We start from the raw sequence: 10,024 nt of genomic DNA, 5'->3' as shown, positions 1-10,024 counted from the left end.
TGGGGGGCTCCGCAGCAGACCTGCATCAATGAGAGAGTTGGGGGGCTCTGCAGCAGACCTGCATCACTGAGGGAGTTGGGGGGCTCTGCAGCAGACCTGCATCACTGAGGGAGCTGGGGGGCTCTGCAGCAGACCTGCATCAATGAGGGAGTTGGGGGGCACTGCAGCAGGCCTGCATCAATGAGGGAGTTGGGGGGCTCTGCAGCAGACCTGCATCACTGAGGGAGTTGGGGGGCTCTGCAGCAGACCTGCATCACTGAGGGAGTTGGGGGGGCTCTACATGGAGCAGACCTGCATCAATGAGGGAGTTGGGGGGGCTCTGCAGCAGACCTGCATCACTGAGGGAGTTGATGGGCTCTGCAGCAGACCTGCATCAATGAGGGAGTTGGGGGGCACTGCAGCAGGCCTGCATCAATGAGGGAGTTGGGGGGCTCTGCAGCAGACCTGCATAACTGAGGGAGTTGTGGGGCTCTGCAGCAGACCTGCATCACTGAGGGAGTTGGGGGGCTCATAAGCAGACCTGCATCAATGAGGGAGTTGGGGGGCTCTGCAGCAGACCTGCATCAATGAGGGAGTTGGGGGGTTCTGCTGCTTTCTTATTTACATGTTCTCTGTATTTAAAGGGAAACACTCAATGAACTGTACATAACTGGTTACATTACAAAAACCCTTCCCCGTGGCTTTCTGTGATTCTTTTTGCGAAGGGCCACTTCACAAAGGGATATAAAGAAGTACTCTGGTAGGAATTTTTTACACGCTCCTGCATGCCTGCGGGAATTGGCACACAAAGATATAAAATAAGAATATTGAGGAAATATATATAATTAGTACAAACAGAAAGAACTCTCCTTCTTTGCACCTTTACTGATAGGGAGTTTGGGTGTTCACATAGGCAGTCAAGAGTATGTAAGAGTTCTCCTGTGGTACTATTTCACATTTTTATAAATGTAATACATTTCCTTAATTTTACCCCAGAAAGTTGAGGAATTTTGCTCCATCTCTACTAATAGATTCTCCATCACCATAACAAAAAACATCTTGCACCCATTTCAAAGGAATCTTGCAGGACTCTGAAAGATATTGTAAATCGTAGACCCGTCACTACTCTTCGCTAAAAGGGCGATCACTATGAGGTGGAAATCAACCAGACCCTGCCATGGAAACTTGGTGAAAGGAGGTGATATACTGGGCTGAATTAGAATCTAAAGTATTGTGGACGAATACCGAGGCTGGGGTGAAAAACCCATCTCTGAGAGGTGGGAGGCCATGATTGCACTCTCACAGTCGCAGACAAAGACGATACCATGCCACCTCAGACAGGGATTGAGCTTTACCACGCATCAGAGATTCAAGCTCACCTGTGTTAATGTAGTGCTTTTTGTATCCTGCCATATAGTAAGAAATGACCCTCTAGGTGTCCCCATTGTTTGACTAATGTGGAGAATGGCAGTAATGTGGTGTTCGAGTAGAGGTCTCCGACTGTGTGGATGCCCACCAAATCCAACTTGTGTAGTGCTGATGGACCCGTCAGGAGTCACCGGAGTGGGCTCACAGGGGCATAGAGGATCATGCCACATGATCGTGACAGTGCCCACTTCCAACAACTCAGAACAGTAGCTTGCAGTAAATTTATGGGCCGTTGTTGCCACTGACCAGAGAGAAACCATTGTAGTAGGGCACCTTCTGCAATTCTCCAGGTGGTGACTCCTGTCTCTGCCAAGTGTATATCCGCCAGCCAGCACACAATCCATTGTAGTTGTGCCACTAAGTAGTAATTTCAGAAATCTGGTGCCCCCAATCCACCCCCGTCTAGTGGTAGTGTCAGTTTACTGAGAGATACTCTGCATCTGCTGTGGACCCAAATCTGTGGGCCCAGGAGTGCGTCTTTCCACAGTAAAGACGTCAATTTTGGGCTTTTACGGTTAGGACTCATGAAAGTACATGTCCTATATAATATTATACAGCCCCCTGCCTTAGGGCTCGATAGTCCTTTCTTAGAGAAGACATGTATATACCCCTAGGAGAAGTGTGGGCTTTGCCATGGGTTTAAATGACTAAGTCAAACTAGCAGTTGAAAACTGCTTTTCCAGTCTGCAGTGGCAGGCTGGGAGCTTTTTTGTATGTTGTCGCACTCAGGGTTGCACAACCAATGCTGCAGCCCTGGGTGGACACTTTAACTTACAGACCCTTGGTACCATATACAAGGAACTTAATGGTAAGTTAACGTATGCCAGTTTGGGGTAGCCAATTCAACATACACTTTGTAAAGGGTTAGAGCACTGGCACTGAGGTCTGGTTAGCAGGCCTCATTGTACTCTCAGAGTCGTGAAAAATCAACAGCATCAGTCCAAAACTTTGGGGTGATCTTTCAAAAAGAGGCTTTTCCTTACACACTGGAAATACTTGGAGAATGCAAGGGGATGAGCAGGAAGAGCTGATCAATAAGAAGCAAGGAAACAAGAGTGACATCATAGCCAATCAATGGTAAGTAATAATTAGTAAGGGGCGGGCTGTAAGATCATCCTGGGGATGATTCCCTCAGGTGAGTTGGGTCTATTGGCATGTATGGAGACACATGTGGTTTTAATGCAAAATAATATTAACATGCTAATAAGGTATGTTGAGCTGATTGCATTTTTGAAAACATGTGTCAATATGGCCTCAATTTCAAAATGGCTGCTTGCAGCCAGCTTTCAGCACAATCATCTTTTCAATTCTGTCTCACCCTGCACAAAGACCATGCACAAGCCACTTTGTAAACAATGTATTTGAAATGTAATGTCACTTTCCTATGTTCTGAAGGGTGTTTCTTGTTAGAGTCATTTGGCACACAGTTCCCCTAAGAGTGATTTGTTTGCGGTCTTACCTATAGGGACCACAGTATGATTCTTCATTATGAGAACCTCTCTTTGCCTATTAAGTTACAACATTTGTACTAACAACTCAAGTGTCGAAAGGACTCTTGGGATGGAAAATATATTATGTGGATCTGTGGGATAATGCTGAGAATGTGAACTCAGAAACTGTATTATTTTTCCCCAAGTGTGATTGGCTTACATTCTGGGGCTTTTACACCAGTGTACTGAATGTATGATTGTCATATTTTAGTTGTATTTTGTGTTATTTAAAAAAGCTTCTCATCCTCCTCTGACTTTTAGGAAGCAGCACCTCTCTGGTCTGACCTCTGTATTATGATTGTTTTCACTGGAATGGAACTGTACCCAGTGAGCCCTAACTATTGCCTGCATTATGTTCTGAGCTTCATTGTATTTCGTGATATAAATGACTGGTTCATTGATTTTAACTGTTTATTTTGTCTTCTGCAATGATTTTAACATTTAGTAAACCTTTATGTTTTCATTATATTATTTGTCCAGTTTTCATTCTCAAGCCTAATGTTCTATACAGCTTACTTTATAAATTTGTGGACTGGGTCCGGTTGATGAGCAACAAAATCCTGGGGGATGAACACCACTCCTGATTCATCAGAAGCACTTTAATGACATAAATGAGGAAAGGCGCCCTCGGGTTTGGTAGCAGAGGATGGTTGGAAACTGGATCTAGCTAGGGTGATCTTAAGGAGCTTACTGACGTTTTTAGCTTTGAAAATGATGCCGTCAAGGGTGCCTGATGGCTTCCCTGTTGTCTAACCTTTACATTAATAGCTTGCCCCCAATGCTGATGCCACAATGGACATACCAAAGAGAGGCCGCGTGGCCATCACCGCCTTATTGTATGCGGATGATGAGGTCCTCATCGCCCGCACCCTCATGGCACTCCCTAGGTTCCTGGATTCCTTCATGTATTTATGGCAAACCTGGATCTGATCATAAACTTTAGTAGGTCACATATTAGAGCCTGTGACCCTAGCACCCACGGGGTCATCATATAGCATGTGGGGGGGATAGAGGCAACATTTAGGCAGGGTCTATAGTTTCCCTTACTTAGGTGTAATGTTTGATAGCTGAGGGTCATGGGGGGGGCCGACATCCCAGCCAGTCCTGTCAATGTATCTAGCACTGCAGGTGCACGATTGAGTCTCCCTTAGGGGCATATTATCAAGCACGGCGTTAAAATTATCGCCGCTTTAATGGTAGAAAACCGCCGCTAAAGCGGCGATAATGGGCTTGATAATATGCCGCAGAGAATTCCCATAGAAGCCCATGTTGAGACCAGAACATGGGCTTCTATGGGAATTCTCTGCGGCATATTATCAAACCCATTATTGCCGCTTTAGCGGCAGTTTTCTGCCGCTAAAGCGGTGATAACTTTAACGCCGTTTCTTGATAATATGCCCCTTGGTTCGTATGGGCGCAAAGCTTTGGCCACCCTCATATCCATCTATGACTCCTATGTCTGCTACCGCGCAGAAGCTTGGGGGTCATTCTATGGCCGACCGCGTACAGCTAAAGGAGAATTGACTTTGTAGGGACTTACTGAACCAACCTCCCTCCAGCTCCCACTGCATCTGTCACAGCGAGCTGGGCTTGCCCTACCTGGAGGAATGTTTCAACTAGCTCCGATTGTACTGTGGACTTCAGGATGAGTTAACCCAGAGGAGAGTTTAAATTGGGATATTATTAGAGGCCGGCTTCAGTTGGGCAAAGGTTCTGCTATCCCTTGGCTAGCCTACGTCAAATCACTTATTAAAGATATCGGGCATCTGCAGCTGTTTTACTCCCCACTATCCTCCTGTCAGGATAAAGGGGTTTTGAAGTCACTTTTTCTCAAGAAGCACAGCATCCAGGGAGAGCACCGAATGTTGTCAAATCACTGTACATAATTATGTACACTTATGAACGAATTTTAACATGGAACCTTACTTTAACTGGAAAATGGGCTTATGAGAAAAGGCAATTTTGTTTCGTTTTAGGGCTGGTACAGTCTGCCACCTGCTTCGTTTTCCTTTGGGATTCACCAAAGGGCACCATTGGGACGCATGCCTTGGTTCGTATGATGGATATCAGAGTCTCAAATTGGTTTTTGTTTCTCTCTCTCGACAGACAAGCTTCAATTGTTTATTATTTCCTGTACGGTTTTGTGAGACTACTTGTACTAATAATTTGTTACTAAATCTGATTTGAAATGCATTTCGTGATCTGTCCCTTCAAAAAGAGGCTTTAGATAAATGTTTTTCATGCGTTATCTTTATCGCTTTTGTCTCATTCTTTTAGTCATTTTTCTTACTTGAAGGTTTTTGTATCAACGTCTGAGAAAGGCAATGAAATGGGTTTGCATTTGGCAATTCTTTATTCCAGGGTCTCATAAGGTAATTGCTTTAAGTTCTCCAAGGGGCATATAATCAAGAGATTATCGCCGCGTTTTTGGCACATAGCGCCGAAAAAGTGGCGATTTTATTATCTCAATATTAGCAAGGCATCGCTAACATGCATTAGCGCATGTTAGCGGCCGGATCTGCAACGCATCTCATGACAGCGATAGATATCGCTGATGAGATGCAAAGTATGCATTCCCTCCTAGGATAACATGTGAAATGTTCGCAAAACCAACATTGTGGTATTATCAGCGCTGCCCCTGAACAGCGAAGCGATGACAAAAGGCGCGCTAAGCCCCCATTATTGCATGATTCTAACGCCTGAATAAAACCTGACTTACCATTATTGCCTATGGGAGGTGGATTGCATGGTTAAGTGCACACTCCCCTATTACCAAGCTTTTCATTAGCGCTGTGAAATCATCGCTGGATTGCACACACTAATGATCATTATCGCAGTCTATCACTGGATTGTAATTCGCCTGTTAGCAAAGCGTTGCTAATACGCCACTAACATGGCGATGTAATTCAGCGATAGAGGGCGATAATGAAAAACGAGCTAAGCGCGATTTGCGATATTTATCGCATGTTCTTGATAATATAGTATTTTAGTCTCTGTTAGTTCAGCAAAAAGATCTATTGAAGGAACATGAGTTATGGTAATCAGGAAGATGATCACGGAGTATGGTGTTTCTATAGGAGACGTTGAAATGGGTTTAATGTGAAGAAAAGTTGATTAAGTAATTCTTTTAAATTAACTTTTGTATTGGTGTTATGACCTGTTAGGTTGTTTATTTTCTCATGTGGATCATGGAAAACATTGGGGCAGATTTATGAGCCCCTTGCGCCACTTTTGCGTCACTTTTAACATGGGAAAAGTGACGCAAAAGTGGCGCAAGGGGCTCATAAATCTGCCCCATTGTACTTAATTATTTCATTGTAATGCTATTTTTATACTGTTTTTATGTATATCTCGGATATTTTATGGAGAATATTGTCTTCATTATTCTACTGTAATGTTGCTTTTATCTTGCTTTTATGCATACATTTAGTTGGAGTACAACGTTTGAATGGATGAATTAAAAAATCATGAGACAAAAATATTAATGCATAATGGCATTAATACGTAATAAATAGCATTTATGTTGAACTGATTGCATTTATTTTAACATTTGTCAATATGGGCCTCAATTTCAAAATGGCTGCTTTCAGCCATCTTTCCGCACGGTCATCGTTTCTTTTCAGTCTCACCCAGCACAAAGACCATGCACAAGCCACTTTGTCGACAATATTTTGAAATGTAACTATCCCTTGTACTGAATAATGTTTTTATTTTTGTCCTGTAGCACTCTGTTGCCCTGAGAGTGGATTTTTCAAGATCTCACCTATTAGGACCACAGTGTGAGTCTTCATTATGAGAACTTACTCTTGTATATGAAGTATTCAAATGTGTACCAACAATGGAAGTGTAAGTGAATCTTTGGGATAATGTTGAGAATGTGAGCACAGAAACGATTTAATTATTCCTGAACTGTGATTGGTTCAAATTGTGAGACTCTAACAATAAGTGTGATGAATGTATGAGTTTCATTGTTTTATTATAATTAGCCACTTGTTGGGGGTCTCTGGTTTAAGGAAGCAGTCCCACCCTAATTTGACCTATGATTTATTTGAATTTAACTGTATATAGTTCGTCTAATTTCCTCATTTATTCTGATTTTAATGCCCGAAACATTTTGGGTCTTGAATCTTATGTTTAAAAAATATATATGTATATATGTGAATTGAGCACAGTCTTGGTTAAATATTCAGGCGATGGACGAGAGTGCTGCAGACCTCTGCCGGATGTCAATGGTACTGCAGTCTACGGAAACACTAAAGGAAGTTTTCAAACTAAATTTGCATGCCAACAATCCTTTGTTCAATAACACCGTGGCTTGTTTTAATTTTTAGGAATATTTGTTTTAGGCGTCTAACGCAAATAAAACATGTGTACAGCAGATGTTGTTTAAATTGGTGTAAAGTGGTGTATGATAGTCGCCCTAACCTTGTTGAGTCATAGTTGATGTGGCTAGATTCAGACACAAGCTACTAGGCATGCATAATCCGTTAGCCTCCGGTCTTGTCATTGAATTGACACTGGCTTCACTCGCACTTAGTGTGGCAGTGAAGTCCAGTTGCTAACCAATTTTTGCCGGGCTTTCCTACATAGAAGGAGGCCTAATATTACGGTTTAAAAAAATAGATCTTAAAGAGCAGCGTTTCGAAGTCGTCGATTCTTGCACCAAGCGTTACGTCGCGCAATACCAATCAGTTTCTATCAATCTAAGTCAAACGTATCTGCTTTGCTAAAAACAACAAGCACTCTTGTATAAACATAAGGGGGAGAGATGTGACCTAAAGAACTGGCGCACCATCTCTCTCCTGAATGTTGACTACAAGATCCTTGCAAAGACACTAGTTAACAGACTGAAGGGCGCCATGGGAGGGTTAGTTCACCCAGACCAAACCTGCGCGGTCCCGGGGCGCAGGGTCGCAGATAGCCTGGCACTGATAAGGGACACGATCCAGTACATCACGGACCGCAAGATCCGGGCTGCCCTGGTCTGTCTAGATCAGGAGAAGGCTTTCGATCGCGTCTCCCATGAGTTCATGGAGAGGGTACTGCACGGTTTTGGGCTGGGGGAGCGCTTCTGCGGTTATGTTAAAGTAATGTATAAAGACATCTTCAGTTCAATCATTGTAAATGGTTGTAAAACAGACCCCTTTTCTATCAGGTCTGGGGTAAGACAAGGCTGCCCGCTCTCGCCACCTCTGTCTGTTTTGATTATAGAGCTACTCGCTGAGTACATCAGGAAGAACCCAAACATCAGAGGAATCCAGACACCCGGCGACGCGAAGAGGGAAGTCAAGTGTTCGCTGTACATGGACGATGTCACCCTCTTCTGCGCAGATGCGGAATCAGTCCAATCTCTGCTGGAGGCGTGCACAGACTTCGGCAAGGCATCAGGGGCGAGAATCAACGTGGACAAGTCTCAGGCCAAACTCTTCGGGCGATGGGACCTCTGCAACGAGCCTCTCCCCTTCCCCATCGAGGCAGGACTGATGAAGATCCTCGGCGTCTGGTTTGGAGGGCCAGGGGCAGCAGCGAAGAGCTGGAACGAACGTTTGGCCAAGGTGAAGCAAAAACTGGGCCTCTGGAGCCTGAGAAACCTGAGCATTGAAGGGAAGGCTCTGGTGCTCAGAAACGATGCACTGCCCGTGCTGCAGTATGTGACACAGGCCTGGCCACTCCTGGCCAACGTAGCACGGGCCATCAACAGCATGGTGTTCCACTTTGTCTGTCACTCCAAGATGGACAGGGTGAAACGGTCAGTCATGCACAAGGAGCACCGCAAAGGGGGGAAAGCAGTCCCAGACATCTCAACGATCCTCAGGGCCTTCTTTGTGTGTGGCTGCGTCCGGATAACCCTGTTAAACATGAACAAGGACCACTCTGCCTACAAGGTGTTCCGCTTTTTCCTCCTCCCGGTGTGGAGACGGCTGGGATGGGATAAGTGGGAGAATGCTGTGACTTTCAACTGGGACCTCCCATGGTACTACAAGGAGGTAGAAAAGTTTGTGGGGGAATTTGGGCTGAACTGTGTCACTCCTTGCCTTTGGAAGCCCAAGACAATCCGCAAACTGATCAGGACCAGGGACACCACCGAACCAGTGAGCGACCTGCCACCAGCAACGGCAACGCACGTGTGGGAGAATGTATCCTCCCCAGTTCTGACCAACAGACACAAGGACATAGCATGGATGACTGTGAAGGGGGGCCTGCCAGTAAGGTCCTTCATGCACAGCAGAGGCCTGTGCCCGCACAGGAACTGCCCAAGGGGATGCCCCGCAGAGGAATCTGCACACCATCTCTTCTGGGCCTGCCCCTTTGCCCAGAGACTAAGGGCCGCCCTCCGACAAGAACTGGTAGCCCTCATCCCCTATGAGAACATTACGGACCAGTCCAACTGTACGGGCTGTTTCCGGGGACACACACAGAGGAAGCTATCCAGGAGTGCTGGAGACTCCTCTGCTGTATTAAAGACATTCTCCTGTTCGCCAGAACCCGCCTGGTGACCAATGGAGAGGTGGTAAACAGAGAAGGGTGCCGCAGGATGGTGCTCAGCCTGCTTAGAGACTATGCAGCCATGGACAAAAGGGAAAGTGAGGAAGAAGAAGAGCTGTGAGAAAACCCTCCTTCCCCACTGTACTCTTTAAAGTGGCGTCCCCATTAAAACCGTAAAACGCTATCTGCAAATACATCTGATGGAATGTAAAAATGTCTCAATGCATTGACTGAAAAGTTAAAGTGGACTGCCTTCCCTAAGGGGGAGGTACCACTTCCTTAAAAACTATGTATCGCAACTTTTAAGCACTTAATAAAAGTTTTTGCCCCAAAAAAAAAAAAAAAAAAACTGGCTTCACTCGCACTTAGTGTGGCAGTGAAGTCCAGTTGCTAACCAATTTTTGTCGGGCTTTCCTACATAGAAGGAGGCCTACTTCGAATGTTTAAAAATAGATGATGAACTATACGCGTAATGATGAACATAAAATGCTTCTCGGTTGTTCGGATCAGATAACGAGTAGTTCACTTTATGGTTTCTAGATGGAGGTAATCATTGCGCTTTGCGTGAGGGTAACGTCACACGTTTTTAGTAGCTGGACTGCTGGGCGGCTCCCTGTGAAGTGAGCAGACTGTCAGACTGG

At 45.0% G+C, this 10,024-nt stretch overlaps 1 pseudogene; it reads left to right on the top strand.

Annotated features, from left to right (window-relative positions):
• Positions 1-8,200: 8,200 nt before the first annotated feature.
• On the top strand, positions 8,201-9,504 carry LOC146835285 (uncharacterized; annotated as a pseudogene).
• The last annotated feature ends 520 nt before the right edge of the window (positions 9,505-10,024 follow it).

Source organism: Triturus cristatus, chromosome 4_2, assembly GCF_964204655.1.
Source record: "Triturus cristatus chromosome 4_2, aTriCri1.1, whole genome shotgun sequence".
NCBI classification, from domain to species: domain Eukaryota; kingdom Metazoa; phylum Chordata; class Amphibia; order Caudata; family Salamandridae; genus Triturus; species Triturus cristatus.
Note: the sequence above shows the minus strand (reverse complement) of the source record. Positions and strands in the feature narration are given on the sequence as shown.